General features: G+C 41.6%; 1 protein-coding gene across 2 annotated transcripts in view; it reads right to left on the bottom strand.

Annotated features, from left to right (window-relative positions):
• The window catches only part of LOC108037158 (neurotrimin), a 277,439-nt gene that overhangs the window by 246,888 nt on the left and 7,588 nt on the right, over positions 1 to 22,963 (bottom strand). The window lies entirely within an intron of this gene.

Genomic DNA, 22,963 nt, shown 5'->3' with positions numbered 1-22,963 from the left:
AATGTACAAAAACAAGAAAGGAAGGAAACTTTGGGAGGCTAATGTTTATATACTTTTGCAGGTGATCCAAAAATTCAATATCCCATATTTTTTTTTTTTTTTATTTTCAATGCATAAAAATATTGAAGGCTTGTTGATTTTTGTATACATTTTTCGATTGTTCCTCTAGCAGCTGTAGTATATGATATAGTCGTCCTATTTTTGTAAAAGTAAAATAAGTAATTTTTAAATCGTTTTAATTACCAAATCTCGGAATATATGTTAAAAAACGACAAAGTTTAAATTGTATTTCTTACATTTTTTTCCCGATTGTTTTTATGGGAACTATCCCCCCGCTCCGACTTATATACTACCTGATTTTTTGCAAAGTTACATCAATATTTAAACTTGTTGATCAAGAATAAATATACTTTTTATAGGATGGAACTGTGCCGTTCACTGTAAACTTTTGACTAAATTAGCTGTGGGCATAAACCGCATGAACATAAAAATGAATGTTCTTTCAAAAAAGGGTTATAGTTTCGAAAATTACTTTATTATTTATTTAATTTTACAATTTTCTTCAAAACTATTATCACAACCTATAGTAGAAGATTAATATATAATATAATATAATATAATGTTAATATATAAACAAGTTGATTGAATTCCTCAATACGGACCGGATTTTGCCACATCGATTTGACCACCAAGATCTCAAGCTGATTTTGTGTAGATGCAGTAGACTTGTTGGTGGTGCTCGACCGCATGGATTTTTTGTCATTACTGGCACGGCCGGCGCTTTCTTTAAGACACAGAATGGTGTACGGGTTATAATTAAACCTTAACTTAACTAGACAATGCAAATAATATTTTTACGTTATCCACCGCTAACACTTCAGTCACACTAACATTAGTTTTTATTCGTGTCACTCTTACGTCGACGTTGTCTAAAGCAACAGAGGTCAATAATTTACTTTTTCCAAGGTTATAGGAGTAAATAAGTTTTTCAATTCAGTTATTACTGCTCTATTTGCAAGTGGGGTGAGTCTATCTTGCATGTTTTGCTATCCGTTTTACTATTGTCTTAAAGTATTTAAAATCTGCAGATCCTATCATGTTAATACTGCGGCCCTGTCTATGGTGTATTTTGACTGTGTCTTTTAGTGTACGCATTCTGAAGTTCTGACTTCACCGCAACCGCTCGCTAATCGCAACCCGCTGAAAACACATTGTTATAATATAAAATATTAATATATATAAATATATAATATATATAAATATATAATATATAAATATATATATAATATATATATATAAAATCTCAATACCTATAAACAAAAATAATACAGTTCGAGTACCCGGATACCCACGTTTGATTTTGAGTTTCTTTGTGAATAATACATAAAAAATTAGCCGCCGTTTTCGTCATGAACGCGATAATGCATCGGACGTTTCAATAACGTGGTGCCTGCAAGGGGCAATTAACTCGCATTCCGACATTTTCTGGAAAGTACGAGGATTTTGTTTCGTCGCCAACCGCTAACAATTTGAATATCACTGAGTTGCGTAGGGTAATTGACTCTGCCGACGAATGTATCCGAGGCCTACACTCGCTGAACTGTGACAGCCGCGATGTGTGGCTAATTCATATTTTGCTATCCAAGTTAGACCCATAAATCAAACAAGTTGGTGCTAACTGTAGTGTGTCGTCCAAGGAAGACGTCACCATAAATAATCTATTCACTTTTTCTTTCGCTCATTGTGATACTTTGATGTCTTGTCAGGATATACACGTAATGCAACCTTCAAGACCAGCCCAGAGTAGACGCCGCCAAGACGCTTATCATGCAAGTGGATCAAATCAGTCTTCTCGCGACAATATATATGCATGCACTGAATTCAAAGCCCTGGATTTACTACAACGTACGTTCGCCAGGGATACTAAGCTTTGTTTTAATTGTCTAAGTCGATCGCATTAAGTCAGGGATTGTAATTCTTCGAACACTTGCCGTCAGTGCAACGCTAAGCATCACACGCTAGTCCACCCGGAAGAGTCAAGATCGATTCCGTTGACTTCCGTCCATATGTCTGCCGCTGAGGTAAATATAGTTCCTTTGATTGATCATGATGCTGATATGAATATTGCCGCTGTCAGCTATCATACTGTGGAGAGGGCTAAAAAGCAAGCCCTACTTCCAACTTGCCAATGTAATTGACACATGTGGCAACAAGACTGACTACATGTAGGTTATTGCTCGATACTGGATCAAAAATAACCATGGTAGCTGAGTCCTTTATCCAAAGTATCGGAATTCCACGCACGCATGCTCGCATCTCAGTTGTTGGTTTAGGTGCTAACCCAGCTGGAGTTAGCCGAGGTCGCCAGCTTCACTTTGCTTTCAAGAACCACGACTGGATAATTGGAGGTATCTGCTTTGATTATAAGTTCTCTGAGTTCTTTGATTCCCGCTCAACAGGTCAAATCCAGCGCTCCTATCTGAAACAAGATTCGAAGCTTACCGTTAGCTGACCCGACGTTTGGAGCACCGGGAAAAATCGACGTAATTTTAGACCCAGATCAACTATGGAACATATATACTGGACATTACCGAGAGTTTGATATTGAGTACCCTGTCGCACTACATACTAATTTTGGTTGGGTTATTACAGGCAGCTATAATGATTGTAACGAAGCATATACGCTCGCACAAGTCCACCACGCTTACGAAGATTTGGATTCCTTAGTTCGATCATTCATGGGCATGGAGCAGGTTCATCCGAGCAAAGCAACGATTGACGCCAGTGATCCTGCATGTTTACGCCGCTCTCCCCTCTCTTAAATTGCCCGCTCTTCCCTCGTGGCGAATGCCTGCTCGCCCGCACTGGATGCTCGCGACTCCAGGCTCTCCCGCTCTCCCGCACTGGACGCTTGCGATTCCAGGCTCTCCCGCCTTCCCGCTCCCGGAATCTCTCCACTGCGCTTTGAAGCGCAGCGCTCAATTAGGCTTAAGTTAGTTTTTCAATGTCAAACGAATGAAATACATCGCCAAGCCGGTCCGCGCTATTACCACGAAAAAGTTTACCGAGTTTTTTCATTTCTCTCGCGCTTCGCGATCGTCGAGTGTTTTGCAAATCTCTTCCACAGCTTGCCACTCGGATACGTTCAACAGCCGCAACGCCCGACGAAGCTGCCTTCCATCGACGAGCACTCATCGACGCCCCAACTAATCATTTTTTGGTCCTTCGAGCCGGATAATTGCCATATTATTAATTTTTTATTAACTGCCGGTCGACAGTCAGCCATCCGAAAAACATAATTCGTTTGACTTTCTGTACGATTTGTCTAAAATCCAAGTCCGATTTAATCCGGCGACAGCAGTTAGTAAATTACAATTCCAATTCCGTCTTTTATTTCATCGTTCTCTTTTAACGTGCGGCCATATTGCCTATTTTCCAATTCCTTTTCGTGTGCATATTGATTTACAAGTTTCATATTCGCATTTGGCCGTACATCCATTAAATATATATCCAACATCAAATTGAAGAAAATAAAAAATATAAATCCAAATTAAAGTGTGCAAATAAAAAGTCAAGCGTACAGTGAAAAATAAATTAATTTTAAAAAAATTCAGTGAACTGTGAAAAATAAATTAATTTCAAAATTGAGTTCAAATTAATTTCCCACAAGAAAGGGTAACAAAAATTAAATGTTCCGCCAATTTCGGCCCACAAATATTTTTTTGATATTAATTTTTTATTGTACATTCGCTGTGACAATATTTGCTTACATTATTAAAAATCCAAATACAGTCCACAATTTTCCGCCATATTGATTACATATATTACATCCATATTACATATATTCCATAAATACATTTATACATATTTTTCTACATAACTACACCCCAATTCCTAAAGTTCAAGTATTTCCGTCGGCCATCCAATAAATATATATTAAATAAATTCCCAAAGCCGACGTGAAATAACTTTTGTGTCTCAGTGTGTTTTTCTTATTTACATATTTTTGGGCACTATCCATCCATACATCTACACATACGAATTGCAGTACCGCAAAAAGCTCGAAATTCCCGCGCATTCCAGCGTCACCAATACACAGCCTGCAAAAGTTCGGGCAGTTGTTTTTCAATCATCCCATAAATAAATTCCAACAAAATTAATAAAAACCAATTTCAACTCCAATAAAATTAAACAAATACTGAGAATTACTGCCAGTTCCAAAAAAAAAGAGATATATAAAATACTGTCGCCATCGCGAAACTAGTGGAATCAATTTATTAATTTATTGACTTATTAATTTATTTCTTCGGTTTCACATTTTTTCACAAAACGCCCATTCCAGTATTTTTTTCCTTATTTATTGAGCTTGTTAAATCTACATATATATCGATACTCCTTTTTTTTCTTTTAGCCTAGTATCCACTTCGACGTAAACCGTACGCCAGTCATGAGAGAGAGCGAGAGGCAAACAGCTGGCATTCACTTTTCGTCGGGCCTTTTTTTCACTTCGGTCACCTGATCGACGAAAAAAATACCAGAAAATTGCATAGCGTTGCCAGTCTGCGGAAATGAACTTTGGGTGAACCCTAGCGGAAAGATTAAAAAATTTAATCTTTTGGCGTGCGCTTCTCACTGAACATTATAAGAAATGGAGGGAAAAACTCAAAAAACTCACAAAAGTCGATTGCAGGTGTTTACATGTGAGGACAAAATAACATTAATACTATCTGTTGTGCCTCTTGTCAGAGCAAAATGTTTTTTAGGTCCAGAATGTACGAAAAAATACAATAAAAGTGCAGCTATGAACTTTAAATTAGCAAATAATTTTCATAAAATTAAAAAAAAACAACTGTTAAATTTAAATTGTATTGTTTTTTAACTTCTTTGTACAGCGGCAGACTTGTCTTGCCAAGGTATTTGATAATATCTTTTAAAGGCTCTTTCCCGCAAATACGATATTTGAATTTTAACTGCTTGTCAACAAACCCAGCTGATTGTCAGTACGACCGTAGCACGCTTAAATCCGATGAACTCTCGAAATTTTGGTCACACTGGAAAGATTAAAGTTTTTACGCTAGCATACTCGTTTGTCGATCTGGATACTAGGCTTTTGGGGATAAAAAATACAAATTGGGAAAAAATACCACCCGCCTACCACTGCAAGGTATTTTTTTTGTTTGTCTCCGAATATTTTTTAAAATAAGGAAAAACAAAACCAATAATCTCCATACACTGCCGGGGACATCCAATCCCATCCTAATTCGGCCAACCACCCCCTATAAAATACCAAACGACAAATACCTCATCAAGTACATTATTTGTCAGTATTTTTATTTTGTAGTATTTTTTGGTATTTTTTCCATTCTTGCTCCATCGTTCCACCAAAAGCCTGGGGAATATTTTAACAATAATTCAGCAACGCATATCGACTATTTTTTAGCTGGTCGATACTCTATTTCCACCGGTCCATAAGTGGGTCCGTAATTGTTTCTCTGATTTTTGTCCGAAATATCAGCGCGCACATTTCATCCTAACAGCATCCTAGTTTGTTATGTCCAGGGAAAGTTCTAACAAACTAAGGACGCCCACACCTAAGAAGGTAAAGACGCCACCTCCCAAAAAGTCGCCACCTCCCAAACAGGCTCCTTCTCCCATCGAAAGAATAACGCGAGCCAACACAAAAGTGGTTGCGACGGCTGCCGACCTCGCTATGAGCCAGTTTATTGAAGTCTCGGATCGACTGTCCGAATTGGAATCGCGAATAAATATTCCCTCGGCGGTCCCGCCTACGTTATCCGTCCTCAATATTCGCCGAGACGAAATCCGAGAGGTATGGGTCCGCATCAAAAAAGAGTACGATGCATGTACCGCGTGCCTTGTAGCAGCCGGAGAAGGTGCAGCTGACAGCTTGCCAGTCCTCAAGGCTAAGTACGGTTATTGCTAAAGCGCGTACGAAAGGTGCGGCACCCAGATAGCAGATATGATAGCGCAAACTCCGCAACTTCCGCAACCTTCCCCAACGCCATGATCCTTCTCAGACGTACATTCCGTCAGGCTGCCGGCTTCCGCCGTGCGATACCGAGGTTTTTACCGGCGATTATCTTCGTTGGCCAACCTTTAGGGATCTATTCACGGCAATTTATATCAACAATCCCAGACTCACTCCTGTCGAAAAATTATTCCACCTTAATTCTAAAACGAGTGGCGACGGAGGAAATGGACCTCCAACCACAAAGAAGTTCTGGCTCATATCGAAACCGATCATCTTTTAAATGCCGATTTCCTCGAAATAGATACGGAAAGCACGGCGAAAACTCTCGGAGTCCGTTGGGAAGCAACATCCGATGAGTTTTTCTTCGCCATCCAACCAAAGGGATCACCATCTACGAAGCGACAGAATTACTTGAGACATTGTCAGACCACATAAAAGAGTGGAGAGTTAGTCTTTGCGACACATTCATATTGAAAGCTAAAAAACTGTGTGAAGAAATGGGCGTAACGATTTCGAAGAGGATAATCAAGAAACGTAAGATGCCAGGTGAACTTGCTGATGACGCTGCGCTCGATACCTACGAAGAAACAAGACGCTTTTTAGTTGAAATTTTGGACAGCCTCTCAATCGAAGTTTCTACTCGTTTTGCTAGCTTGAGAGTGCTGAATGAGCGCTTCGGATTTTTCTTCAACTTCAAAGAATATCTTGATGACGATAAAGAAGTGTTGAATAGAAAACTACTGGAAGTTAACGATAAATGCAAGTCATTAGCTGAAATTAATTCTAATGATTTAAATGGTACGGAATTGTTTCGCGATATCAAAGATGTCATTTTTCTTCTGAAAAGGGCCAATAAAAAGGGAGAAAGTCTTGATCTCACTCCAAAAGGAATACTATTGTATATTTCATCGTTGGGGTTAGAGGCGTACAAAAGACTTGTGACGGCATTGAAAATTTTGCTGACTCTACCAATGTCCGTGGCTTCGTGTGAGCGATCATTCAGTAAACTGAAATTGATAAAATCTTATCTCCGCAGAACCATGAACCAAGACAGGCTGTAAAATTTAGCTTACTATCTATCGAAAATGAAGTAGCAGCATCACTCGACTACAATGATATTATTGCTGAATTTGCGGCAATCAAGGCCAGAAAAGTTATATTCTAAAAGTAATATTTTTTTGTCTTGCAAAAACACATATAATAATGTTTTTCCGTTGTTAAGCCTAGTATCCAGATCGACGAAAACCGTACGTCAGTCATGAGAAAGAGCGAGAGGCAAACAGCTGGCGTTCACTTTTCGTCGGGCCTTTTTTTCACGTCGGTCCCCTGATCGACGAAAAAAATACCAGAAAATTCCATAGCGTTGCCAGTCTGCGGAAATGAAGTTTGGGTGAACCCTAGCGAAAAGATTAAAAAATTTAATCTTTTGGCGTGCGCTTCTCACTGAACATTATAAGAAATGGAGGAAAAATCTCAAAAAACTCTCAAAAGTCGATTGCAGGTGTTTACATGTGAGGACAAAATAACATTAATACTATCTGGGGTGTCTCTTGTCAGAGCAAAATGTTTTTTAGGTCCAGAATGTACGAAAAAACACAATAAAAGTGCGGCTATGAACTTTAAATTAGCAAATAATTATCAGTAAATTAAAAAAAACAACTGATAAATTTAAATTGAATTGTTTTTTAATTTCTTTGTACAGCGGCAGACTTGTCTTGCCAAGGTATTTGATTATATCTTTTAAAGGCTCTTTCCCGCAAATACGATATTTGAATTTTAACTGCTTGTCAACAAACCCAGCTGATTGACAGTACGACCGTAGCACGCTTAAATCTGATGAACTCTCAAACTTTTGGTCACACTGGAAAGATTAAAGTTTTTACGCTAGGTAATCGTTTGTCGATCTGGATACTAGGCTTGACTGACAAAAGAATCGATATGAAATACAATTCTTCAAACATATAAGCTTTTAATAATTAATAACCTATTTACACTTAAAATACTCCTAATGTTATTCGTACAGCAAATAGGGAGGGGGCGGAATTTTTCGCTTTGCCCCGGGCACCAGCAACCCTAGATCCGCCACTGCTCACAAAACGACATGTTCTCTCCCAAATTGCGAAGCTGTTTGATCCAGCAGGCTGGCTCGCTCCTTTCGTGGTCTGTGCCAAGATTTTCATGCAGGAGATCTGGCTGCATGATCTAGGGTGGGATGATGAACTTCCAATTGAACTGTGCCAAAAGTGGCGTGATTTCCTTCAAAGCTACTCAGTCCTAGATCAAGTCCGAATTCCCAGATGGGTTTCCTTCCGCCCAGAGTTCCGAGTGGAACATCACGGATTCTGTGACGCCTCTCAAAAGGCGTACGGTGCTGCGATCTATGTGCGCGTCGAGATGGGGCACACGACGCTAGTGCATCTTCTCACGGCCAAGACGCGCGTGGCGCCAGGAAAAACTGTGTCGCTTCCCAGACTAGAGCTGTGTGGAGATCTATTGCTATCCGAGATGGCGGAATCCATCCTCCCCCATATGCCGATGCTGTCCTCGAAACTCCATTGTTTGACCGATTCCACGATTGTGCTTGCTTGCAACGTTCGTTGCCAATCGGGTAACATGCATGTTTAATCTGAACACAATCCAGCTGACTTGGCCAGTCGGGGAGAGCCCCTTAAAGAACTGGTCGACAACTCCCTTTGGTGGCATGGGCCAACTTGGTTGAAAAAGCCACGAGATCAGTGGCCTGCCCAAAGCAACGACTTACAGGTGACCAAAGTGGAAAGGCGTCCTGTCAAGGCCCCTGTTGCGTCCATTCTGACAGAAGACATCCTTGATCGCTTTTCCAAGTTAAATAGAGCTTTACGGGTCCTTGCGTATGACCACCGTTTTGTCCAGCGATGTAGGAAACAGTCGCCGATTCCGGAAGTCCGTCTAGCAGCCCAAGAACTTGTCGCCGCTGAACGGCTCATGGTCATTAGCACTCAGCGCAGATATTTTGCTAATGAATATCGTTGCTTGAACCCCCTTTCTAGATGAGAAAGGGCTTATAAGGGCGTGCGGCCGCATAACGACTACTGGTAAACTTTACGCATCTCATAACGTTGCACGGAGGTAACCAGTTAGTCGTACGTCTCACCCGGTCATGATACTGGGTTCCGAAAATAAAGAACTTGGTAAAGGCCGTTATTAACTCCTGCAAGGTCTGCGTTATCCATAAGAAGCGATTACAAGTTCAGATGATGGGAAGTTTTCCGAAAGAGCGAGTCTCTTTCTCCCGGCCATTCACGTACACAGGGATGGACTACGCTGGCCCTTTCGACATAAAAAACAAGAGAGAACGCTACAGTCGGGTGCCCCGACTATCAGATACCCGTTACTCAGGTAAAGGGAGTGCGAGGGAGATGGAGATAGAAACTTTGATCCCGCATAACTTTTTAACGAATGGTCCGATTTGAAAAATTTCTTCTACATTTCGATAGGTATTGATAAACACAATAAAACTGCATTTTTACTTTTCCGAAATATTTAAATTTTTAAAATCGTATATAAGCGATTGTGGGCGTTTAAGGGGGCGTGGCACCTTTTTGAAACAAACTTGCGCTGCGTAGGAACTCCTAGAATCTGCATGCAAAATGCCAATCTTCTAGCTTTTATAGTTTCCGAGATCTCAGCGTTCATACGGACGGACAGACGGACAGACAGACAGACGGACAGACGGACATGGCTATATCGACTCGGCTAGTGACCCTGATCAAGAATATATATACTTTATAGGGTCGGAAACGCTTCCTTCTAGCTGTTACATACTTTTGCACGAATACAATATACCCTTTTACTCTACGAGTAACGGGTATAATTACACAGGCAGAGCTTGCCTAATTACAAAAGGGTATGTGTTGGTTTTAGTGTGTTTCTCTACAAAGGCCAACCATCTAGAGCCTACATCCGATCTGACGACCGAGAAATTTCTCGCCGCTTTCGCTCGGTTCGTATCCAGAAGAGGTTGTCCCCGTCAAGTGCAGTCCGACAATGGGAAAACCTTTGTCGGCGCTGCCACCCTGCTCTCCCGAGATTTTCTACAAGCCGTAAAACAGTCTGTGAATGATGCGTATATTCATCAGCAGCTCAACTGGCAATTCATTCCTCCTGGGGCACCCCATATGGGAGGCCTGTGAGAAGCGGGTGTGGAAAGCTGGCCCCGGCAAGGCGCTCGGCATCCGCCGCTTCTCAGCAGCGCTCGCTCCGGCAAGATCCGCCTTAAAGAACTGGTCGACAACTCCCTTTGGTGGCATGGGCCAACTTGGTTGAAAAAGCCACGAGATCAGTGGCCTGCCCAAAGCAACGACTTACAGGTGACCAAAGTGGAAAGGCGTCCTGTCAAGGCCCCTGTTGCGTCCATTCTGACAGAAGACATCCTTGATCGCTTTTCCAAGTTAAATAGAGCTTTACGGGTCCTTGCGTATGACCACCGTTTTGTCCAGCGATGTAGGAAACAGTCGCCGATTCCGGAAGTCCGTCTAGCAGCCCAAGAACTTGTCGCCGCTGAACGGCTCATGGTCATTAGCACTCAGCGCAGATATTTTGCTAATGAATATCGTTGCTTGAACCCCTTTCTAGATGAGAAAGGGCTTATAAGGGCGTGCGGCCGCATAACGACTACTGGTAAACTTTACGCATCTCATAACGTTGCACGGAGGTAACCAGTTAGTCGTACGTCTCACCCGGTCAAGATACTGGGTTCCGAAAATAAAGAACTTGGTAAAGGCCGTTATTAACTCCTGCAAGGTCTGCGTTATCCATAAGAAGCGATTGCTAGTTCAGATGATGGGAAGTTTTCCGAAAGAGCGAGTTTCTTTTTCCCGGCCATTTACGTACACAGGGATGGACTACGCTGGCCCTTTCGACATAAAAAACAAGAGAGAACGCTACAGTCGGGTGCCCCGACTATCAGATACCCGTTACTCAGGTAAAGGGAGTGCGAGGGAGATGGAGATAGAAACTTTGATCCCGCATAACTTTTTAACGAATGGTCCGATTTGAAAAATTTCTTCTACATTTCGATAGGTATTGATAAACACAATAAAACTGCATTTTTACTTTTCCGAAATATTTAAATTTTTAAAATCGTATATAAGCGATTGTGGGCGTTTAAGGGGGCGTGGCACCTTTTTGAAACAAACTTGCGCTGCGTAGGAACTCCTAGAATCTGCATGCAAAATGCCAATCTTCTAGCTTTTATAGTTTCCGAGATCTCAGCGTTCATACGGACGGACAGACGGACAGACAGACAGACGGACAGACGGACATGGCTATATCGACTCGGCTAGTGACCCTGATCAAGAATATATATACTTTATAGGGTCGGAAACGCTTCCTTCTAGCTGTTACATACTTTTGCACGAATACAATATACCCTTTTACTCTACGAGTAACGGGTATAATTACACAGGCAGAGCTTGCCTAATTACAAAAGGGTATGTGTTGGTTTTAGTGTGTTTCTCTACAAAGGCCAACCATCTAGAGCCTACATCCGATCTGACGACCGAGAAATTTCTCGCCGCTTTCGCTCGGTTCGTATCCAGAAGAGGTTGTCCCCGTCAAGTGCAGTCCGACAATGGGAAAACCTTTGTCGGCGCTGCCACCCTGCTCTCCCGAGATTTTCTACAAGCCGTAAAACAGTCTGTGAATGATGCGTATATTCATCAGCAGCTCAACTGGCAATTCATTCCTCCTGGGGCACCCCATATGGGAGGCCTGTGAGAAGCGGGTGTGGAAAGCTGGCCCCGGCAAGGCGCTCGGCATCCGCCCCTTCTCAGCAGCGCTCGCTCCGGCAAGATCCGCCAACTCGCAGAGCGCTTGCCTCTCCGCGCGCTCAGCCTCCTCGGCACCGGCTCCGTCACTTGCGTGTATCCTCCAACGGCACAGCGTGAATGTCCTGCCGACGGCCATGATTACTTTGGAGACCGGGCTGAAGACCTTCGACACGGCCGCCCTCATCGACCCGTGTACGCCGACGAGCTGCATCGACGCATCATTGGCGTCTGCGTTCCGCTTGCCGACTACTACCGTCGGCGATGAGAGGATCTGCACAGCGACAATTCGGTCGAAGTGCGACAACGGCTTCAAGCTAGAGGTAGTCCTAAAAGTGGAGCCGAACGTCCGCAAACGCACCCCCATCCGAGAGCTCTCTGACACCGTGGTCGGCAGATACGGGGACCTCCCGTTGGCCGACGAGCGTTTCTACTTGCCGGCAACCATCTCCGTAGTCCTGGGTGCGGATGTCTACGCCAAGGTCATCCGACCTGGCTTCCATTTGGTCGACGAGGGCCTCCAAGTGGCCCAGAGGACGGCATTCGGGTGGATCCTGTCCGGCGCCTGCAGTCAAGCCTAGACGACAGGAGTGGGTTTTTTCTTTTGCAACGCTAGCGATTGCAAGGGGGGCGGAATGTTTACGCCGCTCTCCCCTCTCTTAAATTGCCCGCTCTTCCCTCGTGACGAATACCTACTCGCCCGCACTAGATGCTCGCGACTCCAGGCTCTCCCGCACTGGACGCCTGCGATTTCAGGCTCTCCCGCCTTCCCGCTCCCGGAATCTCTCCACTGCGCTTTGAAGCGCAGCGCTCAATTAGGCTTAAGTTAGTTTTTCAATGTCAAACGAATGAAATACATCGCCAAGCCGGTCCGCGCTATTACCACGAAAAAGTTCAACGAGTTTTTTTCATTTATCTCGCGCTTCGCGATCGTCGAGTGTTTTCCAAATCTCTTCCACAGTTTGCCACCCGGCTACGTGCAACAGCCGTAACGCCCGACGAAGCTGCCTTCCATCGACGAGCACTCATCGACGCCCCAACTAATCACTGCAAAACAATATTTTCTGAGTCTTGGGTCTACTTTCCGCAATTTACCTACACTCAAACAAGAGTATGTTAATTTCATGGAGGATTACTTTAAAAGAGGACACATGGAATTGATACCTGCTGCTGAAGCGTCTGAGGATCAAGTACTCTGCAACTATTTGGCACACTACCGTTAGAGTTCTTAGGCAGATCGCGAACGACTATGCCGAAGTTTATCCGAGCGCTACTGTCGTTCTTAACAGAGACGGTACGTTGATGATATTCCCACTGGATGCGACAAAATCAAGGATATCATTGGACTCAAAGATGAATTAATTTCGCTTCTAAGCAAAGCTCAATTCAACCTTCTAAAGTGGAGTTCAAGCTGTCACGCCCTATTGAAGTTTTTGCCAAACGAGATTTGTCAGTATCCACTTGAAGCTTTTGAGAAAGACAGTTCCTTTTGATTTTTTAAGGTGCTGGGATTATGTTGGGAACCAAAAAAAGACTATATTTTCTTCAAGCCGGAAATCGCCGGAATTACAAACGCTCTTACCAAATGCATTCTGCTGATCTACGATCCGCTGGGTTTGCTTGCACCCACAACTGTGTTTCTAAAGATTCTCTTTCAAGATAGTTGGCTGAGTTCTGTCAAATGGAATGAGGTATTACCTCCCCAATTATGTACACGGTGGCAAAAGTTCGTATCTCAAATGCGTTTATTGGAAACTTGTCGAGTTTCTCGCTACATATCAGCACCGCTTCAAACAATGGAACTTCACGGATTTGCAGATGCATTATCTCAGGCATATGCTGCCGTCATCTATTGTCGCGTCGAAGTCTACAATGGATATGCTGTTAAACTGATAATGGTACAAACTCGCAATGCACCTATTAAGACTGTCTCCATTCCGCGACTCGAGTTAAACGCAGCCCATTTACTCTCTAAATTGATTTCCCTGGTCAAGCAATCATTAACTATTCCTATTTCCAGAATCAATTGTTGGTCAGACTCTGAAATAGTCTTGCATTGGCTAACATCTCCTCCCCGGACCTGGAACACATATGTTTGCAACCGTACTGCAGAAATTTTAGAGGCGTGTCCACGTAGCTGCTGGCATTATATTCGAAGTGGCGATAACCCTGCAGACTGTGGATCCCGAAGAATACTTCCAAAGGACCTCATGGACCATCCAATCTGGTGGAATGGACCAGCTTGGCTATCTCAGTCACGCTCAACTTGGCCACCCGTTAAGGCTAAGTTTATTCTGTCGACAGAAGAAGAAGCATGCCTGGACTTAAAGTCCGAACCAAAGGTTAATCTACACATTCCCGCCGACGGAAATTCACTAACCCGTATGATCAACAAAACCTCTTCATGGTCTCGTTTGTTGACGATACTCAGCTACAGCTTTCGTCTCGTTCATCGTATTCGTGGGAGAAATCAACTTTTAGCGTTTTTGTCGGCGTGGGAGCTACAATATGCCCGATACGGGATATTCACCCACGTTCAGAAGAGGTTCTCCAAAGTGGTATACAAGCAGTTAAACACCGGACAGCCATTAAAAAATAACTTGAAGTTGACTACACCCCTTTTTTAGACGAGCAGAGATTAATACGTGTTGGAGTTCGCATCGACAATTCTATGGCTAATTATGACGCAAAACATTCCATAATTCTGCCTAAGGAATCTGTTTTATTGTATCAATATCCACATATTGGATTCTAGGAACTCGAAACATTGTCCGCAAAACTGTATTTAATTGCAGAACTTGCTTCTTGCAACGACGACATACTAGTTCTCAACTTATGGCTGATTTACCCGAGTTTCGAATTCAATCTGCCCGATGTTTTCTTCACACTGGATTGGATTATGCTGGACCTGTGACGATCAAAGCCTCCACAGGTCGGACACCAAAATTTGGCAAAGCTTGGTTTGCCATCTTCGTTTGTCTCTCTACAAAAGCGATACACATTGAACTTGTCAGCGATTTGACAACATCCGCTTTTATAGACGCTTTAAAACGATTTTGGTCTCAACGAGGGCCCATATCGGATTTATATTCGGACAACGGCACAACTTTTCACGGAGCCAAACGAGACTTAGCTGAAATGCAAGCGAACTTAGCGAAGAGATTTCGAGCTTCTTGTCGAGTCATGAAATTAATTGGCATTTCATATCGCCCTCAGCGCCCCATTTTGGAGGCATTTAAGAGACTGGTGTGTGATCTATAAAGTTGCACCTAAAATGAGTGATTGGCAGCAGTGCACTAACATTCGAGGAATATTTGACATGTTAATTCAGATTGAAGGGCTTCTGAATTATCGACCTTTGTGCGCACCCCCCGTTCACACTAAAGTGTCAAGTGAAAATTTAAAAAACTTTTGAAGATATAGTCGATTTGTTGTGGAAGCGTCAAGCGACGGCGAGAGCTTCTCAAAACTTTAAACGCGTTTTTCTCGAAACAGTATTTTTACGACTGGCGTAGCCTCATTCTACTCAAAAACTATTAATCCAATCGGTTCCAAATTTTATTACTTTATTCTATACATATATAGCTATAGCACGAACTTGGATAAATCAAATCGGTGAAGATCTTCTTTACTTTTCAACTTGATTTGTGGCTGAAAAGAAAGCAATTAAACAAAAAATGTTCAAAGGTCCGCCATTTTGTTAATTTTTGTGCGAATTTAAAAGTCCTAGTTCATGCTATAGCCATACATGTACTCTTCCTAATCCCGTTTGAGTTTTTGGTTTCAGATGTTCCAGTGAGCTTAAATCCCATGCGCCGCCGAAAAGAAGGGCTTTTGTTCAATGACAAAAAAAAAAAAAAAAAATTATGTTAAATTTTTTTCTTATTATTTAAATCTTCAAATAAATGGATGCAAAGTTGCAAGCCTAAAAAATAATATATGTACATTTTCCAGCCCATTGAAAATCTTCAAAATTTGAATTCGAGAATGGGGGGGTCCCCTTAAGATCGACCTAAAAAATAATATATGTACATTTACCAGCCCATTGAAAATCGTCAACATTTAAAATCGAGAATGGGGGGTCCCCTTAATATTAATAATATCTCAAACGCTATATACAAAAATAATACAGTCCACTTCATTCATAAACAGTTTGCAACGTAGTGAAGGACACATTTCCGACCCTATAAAGTATATATATTTTTGATCACCAGGAGAGTAGATCTAGCCATGACCGTCTGTACGTCTGTCCGTATGTCCGTCTGTTCGTCCGTCTGTCCGTCCTCCCGTCCATCCGTTTCTACGCAAACTAGTCCCTCAGTTGAAAAGCTATCTGCTTGAAAAGTTGCCTTTCTATTGCAGGTACACTCATAGCACAATTAACAATTAAATTTTAGAAATTTGCCATAAAACTTTATTTTTTCTAAAATTCCAAGAAAAGATTGCTATTTTCAAGGAATTTTTTTCTCAAAATAAGAAATCTTTTCTTGAATCAAGAAAGTGTTTCTCAAATGTAAAAATGGCCGCCATAAACTAAATTCGCCCTAAGTCAAAAAAAGAATTTCTATATTTAGATAACCCTAAAAAATAGAAACGCTTTCCTAAACATAGAACTATTTTCTAAAAAATGAATTCCAAAATATAGAAATATTTTCTAAAAAATGAATTCAAAAATATAGAAATATTTTCTATAACATAGAAAACATTTTCTAAAATATCACACCCTGACCATAAAATTGTTCTAACCCTGTCCGAGTAGCCTAGGGGTTAGAACGTCTGACCAGAAATCTAAGCACCGCAAGTTCAATTTCAACTGCCGTCGGGACATACATTTTTCTTTTTTTTTACTTGTGTTATAAACTCACTTGAGAAGTAATGTTTATAACGACTAAAAGTTTTACCCTTTATTGAAAAGTAATTAAAATATTTTTTGTTCTAAAAAATACTTACTTGTGAGAACTGAAATAAATCATAATTGTACACAATTTCTCTCTCTCTTTTCCCCCACAGGATTCTATTTGAAATCGATCTTAACAATTCCTTAGTGCAATACTTTATACTTTGTTACTTTTCTGAATGAAAAGCGAAGTGCTTTAATCATATAACATATACACATACATAAATATACATAAGTCCATAAATCCTGAATGAAAAATTACATCATGATGAATGTAGGCACATTTTTTATACATTTTTTCTAATTTTTAGAAAAAATAGCCTAAAATTTATGATAAGATGGCCTATTTTTAATAAATATTTTTCTATTTTTTAGAAAAGTTTTTCTTGTTTTTAGGGCTTTTTGCCCTAAATTGTAGAAAGAACGATCTTAATTTTAGAAAAATATACCCTAGAATTTATGGTGCGATGCCATTGAGGACAAAAATATAGCGAATTTTTGGTTTTTTGGGTTAATTCTGGTATGAGTGTAGTATTTAACTCGGAACGAGTCAGGCGACTATATTATATAATAAGCTCCCATAGGAACAATAGGAAAAAAATTTTAAAAAGGATAAGTTTGTTGTTTTTATGGAATTAAGGTTTTAGTTAAATTAAAATCGGACATCTTATTCATATAGCCCCCATAGAAAAATCTAAAAATTTAAAAAAACGAGGACGGAAGCTAAATTCGGCAAGTCAAAGTTTAAATACCCTTGCAGACATATAAAAATAGAAAACAAGAAAGGAAGCAAACTTCGGCTTGCCTATAAACATAAACAGTGGCTCACAGCTTATTTGACCCAAACCTAATTTTCAACATTAAACAGGTATAGCTCCTGAACCATAAGAGATACCCATAAAAATAAAACGCAGAAAGGTTAACTGTTGTTTTAACTTAAAAAATATGTTTTCATTTATTTATTATAGCAAGGAACTTCTTAATTAAACAATAAAAACTAAAAATACTGCCTTTTGTAACGTCACAGCTTATTTGACCCAGTTCATCAAATTAATTATACATGTTTAAGATATTCTTGAGAAAAGGATTCGGAAGCACGTCATTTCGTCCAGGGAGTCCTTGAAAACTGCATTGATGGCTGAATGGGGTCAAATTAGCGCTAATGAGACAAGCAACTTGGTAAAAAGCATTGGTCGACGCTTACAAGCTATCATTGATGCTGGGGGAGGACCCACCAAATATTAAAAATATTAAAACATCAAGAAATATGTTTTTATTAAATATTATATGAAGTGGACGAATAATTTCTGTGCGTAAAATTATGACTTTTCAAGTTCATTTAAGAAAATATCTAAATTTTACTGTTGAAAGTTCCCTATTTTTTTGTTAAAATATATTTTAAGAATGTTAACCTTTACGATGAAATATTTTTTTTTTATAATATATGCTTTATTTATTGAATCTTCTCTATATGAGACTAACAATAAGTATATAAAATCTTAAGAATATAACTTAACTTACAGTCATGTAGACTGAATTTAGACTAATATTTATTGCTGGGCTGGTAGATCGTTACGATGCAGACGAGTTCTGTTCGAAACCCGTCTTAGGTTCCTTGCGAGATTATTTGGGTGCAGTGTAAGCTTGTTATGGTAGGCCGCTTTCTGCTTTGCTATTTTATCTTTGACCGGTGGTATGCCCAGATCCCTGTGGATGTTTTCGTTCCGAACATACCATGGTGCCCCAGTGATTGTTCGCAGGAGTTTTGATTGTGAGCGCTGTATGATGTCAACGTTGCTGTTGCTCGCGTTCCCCCAGAGCTGGGAGCCGTAGGTCCAAATGGGCTTAAGGGTGGAGTTGTAGAGAAGAACTTTACAGGGGTACAGGGGAACAGGGGTGATCGAGAATTTATAATCCAGTGTAGCCTGCTAGCTTTAAGTCTGAGATGTACTTTCTTGCATTCAATGTGCCTCCGCCAGGTTAGGCGTCTGTCGAGGTGGACGCCGAGATATGTTAAATTGCTAGCTTGGGGAATCTTCGTACTATTCAAAGTTAGCGGGGGGCACGATTGTCTGTTAAGGGTAAACGTTATATGCTTACACTTCTGTTCATTAATTTTGATTCGCCAGTCTGATAGCCACTTTTCAACTACCACCAAGTGATCAGCCAGTTGAGCTGTTGCTCTAGTTGGGCATCTTGAGCGGCTCAAGAGGGCGGTGTCGTCAGCAAATGTGGACGTAGTCAGCCTCTCGTTCGTAGGGATGTCTGCTGTGCATAGGACAAACAGGGTAGGGCCCAGGGCGCTACCTTGTGGGACTCCGGCTTCAATGTTATACTCGTTGGATGTCGTTGTATTGCATCTAACCTCAAAGACTCTGTGGTAGAGGTACGACTTATGTAACTTATGAGTGTTTTCTGGCAGTAATGTTATGATTTTATGCATAAGGCCTTCAAGCCACACTCGGTCGAATGCCTGAGAGACGTCGAGGAATATCGCACTACAATATTCCCGATGTTCGAAGGCTGTACGAATTTCTGAAGTTATCCGGTTGACTTGCTCGATGGTTCCGTGGTTTTCACGAAACCCGAATTGATGTGCCGGGATTAAGTTTTGTTCTCTTAAATATGGTGTAATGCGCGTGAGCAGGCATTTTTCCAGTAATTTGGACAGGCACGATAGTAAGCTTATTGGCCTGTACGATGAGGGAATTGTGTGGTCTTTCCCAGGCTTCGGTATCATTATAACCACGGACTTTTTCCATTTTTTGGGGTAGTAGCCAAGTTTTGTGATCCCGTTAAATAGCTTGCATATAACATCCACTGCGCAGTTTGGAAGTTCAATTATCATTTTTGGGGTTATTAGGTCGCCCCCTGGAGCCTTTTTTGGTTTTATTTGCTTCCTAATGACGTTAGCAATTTCAGGTGCTTGAAATAAAATCGGGTTAATTGCAATTTCAGAGCTAAGCGGCGGTAGTTGAAGAGAGTTTGTGGCGGCGTTCGGCTGAAATACATTTCGTAGGTGTAAAGCAAATGTTTCGGCTCTGTCTTCGTCACTGCGGGCCCAAGTACCCGAGGAGTTTCTAATCGGAGTGACTGATTCTATCGGAGAGCTTAAATTTTGGGTGAGCTCTCCACAAAGGATGCTTTGTACTGGTCGGCGACAGTTTCTCGATGTACCGGCGCTGTGCAAGCTCCTCTTCTTGTTTGAGGGTTTTGGTGAGTCTGCGGGTGGCATCATTATAGAGTTGCTTCGAATGGGGCGATCTGCAGGATTCCCAAGCGCGTCGTAGACGTCGTTTTTCCCGAACCAGTTGTTCGATTTGTAGATTAGTTTTGTATTGGTTGCTACGCACGATTGTCTCTTCTGGTTTTGATTTTGGCTGCTGCCACGAGTACTGACTCCAAGGCATCAGCACAGAAGTCGATGTCGTTCTCTATGTTTAACTGTGGTGTTAGTTCAATGTGGGAACTTACGTACCTTTTGTACTTTAGCCAGTTAGGTCTAGTCGAGGTCAGCCTGAAGGGGTGCTCGATTACTTTCGGGCTTTGAAGGAGAGTTATTAAAACAGGCGAGTGGTCCGATGATAAGTCCGATAGCGATTTGGCGTTTACTAAATTTCTTGGGATGTTCTTGGTCACAGCGAAGTCAATTAAGTCCGAGAGTTTTCTGGGGTCAGCTGGCCAATATGTGGGACTGCCAGGGGAGACATAGTCGAGTTTGTTGTTCAAATTTATGATTGCTTTATACAGTTGTCTTCCTTTGGGCGTCACGAGTCTTGATCCCCAGTGCGTGTGCTTGGCGTTGTAGTCTCCTCCTGCTATAAAGCGATCTCCGAGTGAATTGTAGAAGTCCAAGAATTGCTCTTCAGTTATTGTAAAACGCGGTGGGCAATAGACAGCGGCTATAGTGATACTGCCGTTGTCTGCTTGTAGTTTTATAGATGTAGCCTGCAAATAATTTGTTGCAAACTTCTGGTGAAAGTGGTGCTTAATGCGTTCCCTGATTAGGATTCCAGTTCCTCCGTGAGCCTTACCGTCCGGATGATCTGTGCAGTATGAAGTATAACCTCTTATTTGTATTGTATCTTATTGTATTTACTTGTGAGATGCGTTTCTGCCAGCAGCATTACATCTATTTGGTTTTCATTGAGGAATTGAGTTATTTCAAGTTTGTGCCTTGAAACGCCATTGGCATTCCACATGGATGTTCGAAGACAAGACATCGGTTATTTAGATTATTGGGATGTGAGCATATTTATTAAAATGTTTTGATTTTGCATAAGGTTTGTCATTGTTGTTTTCATGAAGGACATAAATTCCATCATACCCTGTTGTAAAGTCAGCATCATGGTTTCCATGCTGTTTGGTATTTGTCCTATTGCTTGTTGAGGTGTTATTATATTTTGCTCAGAGCATTGAGCTTGTGGGAACCCCGTTTGATTGGCAAGTCCTGATTTTAGGGCACTGGCGTATGAAACTCCCCTATTTGTGTTGAGGGGCCCAAATAAAGATCTGGCTGCTTTCGCAATGAAAACATTAGGTGTGGTTTGGGATTGCACGTACGCATTTCGTGCATTCTGGGAGCGTGCTTGTTTTGCTTGTTGAAACTGACTCTTCAGCTCTTTATAGACCGGGCAGCCTCTGTAGTTTGCGGTATGGTTATCTCCATAGTTAGCGCATTTCTTTGTCTTTGGGTCTTCCTTGCTTGCAGGGCAAGGTTCGGATTTGTGGAAGCCACCACAAGCTACGCAGACTGAACGAAGCCCACAGTTGTTTCTGGTGTGTCCATACTCTTAGCAGTTTGTGCATTGCAGCGGGCCATTCCGCTTATGCGGTTCTTCAACAGTAATCCTTCTGTGCAACAGGAATTGCAGTTTATAAATCGGGTGCACTTCATTTTTCTTCAAGGCTCTGCTTTCTGGCTCCAGTTCGACCTTAAAGAGTGGTTGCGGCTTTTTATTTTTGTTGATAATATTAATAATATTTTTGGAGAAGAATCCTTTTTCTTTCAGTGCCTCTTTTACCTCATTGGTGGATACGTCGGGCCCCTTACGTCTATGCCCCTTAGCACTACTTGCAAGCCCTTGCTACTCTTGAGCTGGTACGTGTACTAGGGTTTCCTAGCCTCGTATAGGTAATTAGTTACAGCTCTGAATTGATCTTCAGTTTTAGCTTGAAGCTTTGGTTCATGAATATTCCCTTTAACAAGAGGAGTAACATAAAAGTTGTCATTCCCGACCAGCGCAACAATTTTCTTTACTAGGGCATTTGAGTTCTGTTCCCTTATGTAAATTGGTGGGGGCTTTGGTTTCTTTTGAACAGCCTGTCCAGATTCGGATTGATTATTATCAATTTCCGACAATAGGGCGAATCTGTTGTTACTAGATGCCCCTGGTTGTTCGCTGCCTTTATTAGGGCAATTTTGTTTTGGTTTATTTCCAACCATTTTATTTTGCGGGCTTAGCTTCCGTTTGATTTGGATGTAACGGTCCATGCCAGTCTGTATAGCCGGAACCACTTGTTGTTGTTTGATATTGCCGATACTGGCACTCGTACTTACAATTGGCTTTGTAGTTTTATTCGACGCTGCAGAAGTTGCAAACGCATTCGAAATCGCGTTGTTGTTAACGGCGACCGTTGATGTTGTTGTTGCAGTGGCTGCGGTTGCAGAAATTAACGAGGTCGCAGTGCTTGTGGCTGGTGAGCTGTGACTCGAAGCTGGGGGTGGGGTTCTACACTGCAAGCTCCATGAGGGGGGAGTTGGTGTGAGTAGGGCGGGAGAACAAGACCGTGCTCTCGCACTGTCAATGGTCAGAAGGGCCGAGTTGCTCTTTGAGTTCTTTCTACTTCTGTAGCACGGGTTGAGAAATAAGAAATATAACTGAGCTTCTACGCTCATTTTTTGAATCGCCGCTCATCGAGCTATCACTCGTGGCACTTCTTAGTTTATATAATAACTTTGCACTAGTTTTTTAGATAGCACTAATTATTATTTACTGTTTTTAGCAATAAGATTGCCTTTATTACACCACTCCAGTATTTTTAGTTATTGTTTTTTCACTTTTGAGCGGTTTTTTTCCGGAGCTCGCGCAAAACACGTCTGCACTCTCCGGCTGTTGTTGACAGCTTGAGTCAAATAAAAATAAAACAAGAGAGAACGCTATAGTCGGGTGCCCCGACTATCAGATACCCGTTACTCAGGTAAAGTGAGTGCGAGGGAGATGGAGATAGAAACTTTGATCACGCATAACTTTTTAACGAATGGTC

Source organism: Drosophila rhopaloa, unplaced genomic scaffold, assembly GCF_018152115.1.
Source record: "Drosophila rhopaloa isolate 14029-0021.01 unplaced genomic scaffold, ASM1815211v1 contig_218, whole genome shotgun sequence".
In the NCBI taxonomy this organism is placed as follows: domain Eukaryota; kingdom Metazoa; phylum Arthropoda; class Insecta; order Diptera; family Drosophilidae; genus Drosophila; species Drosophila rhopaloa.
The sequence above is the reverse complement of the archived record's forward strand: the minus strand, read 5'-3'. Positions and strand labels throughout refer to the sequence as shown.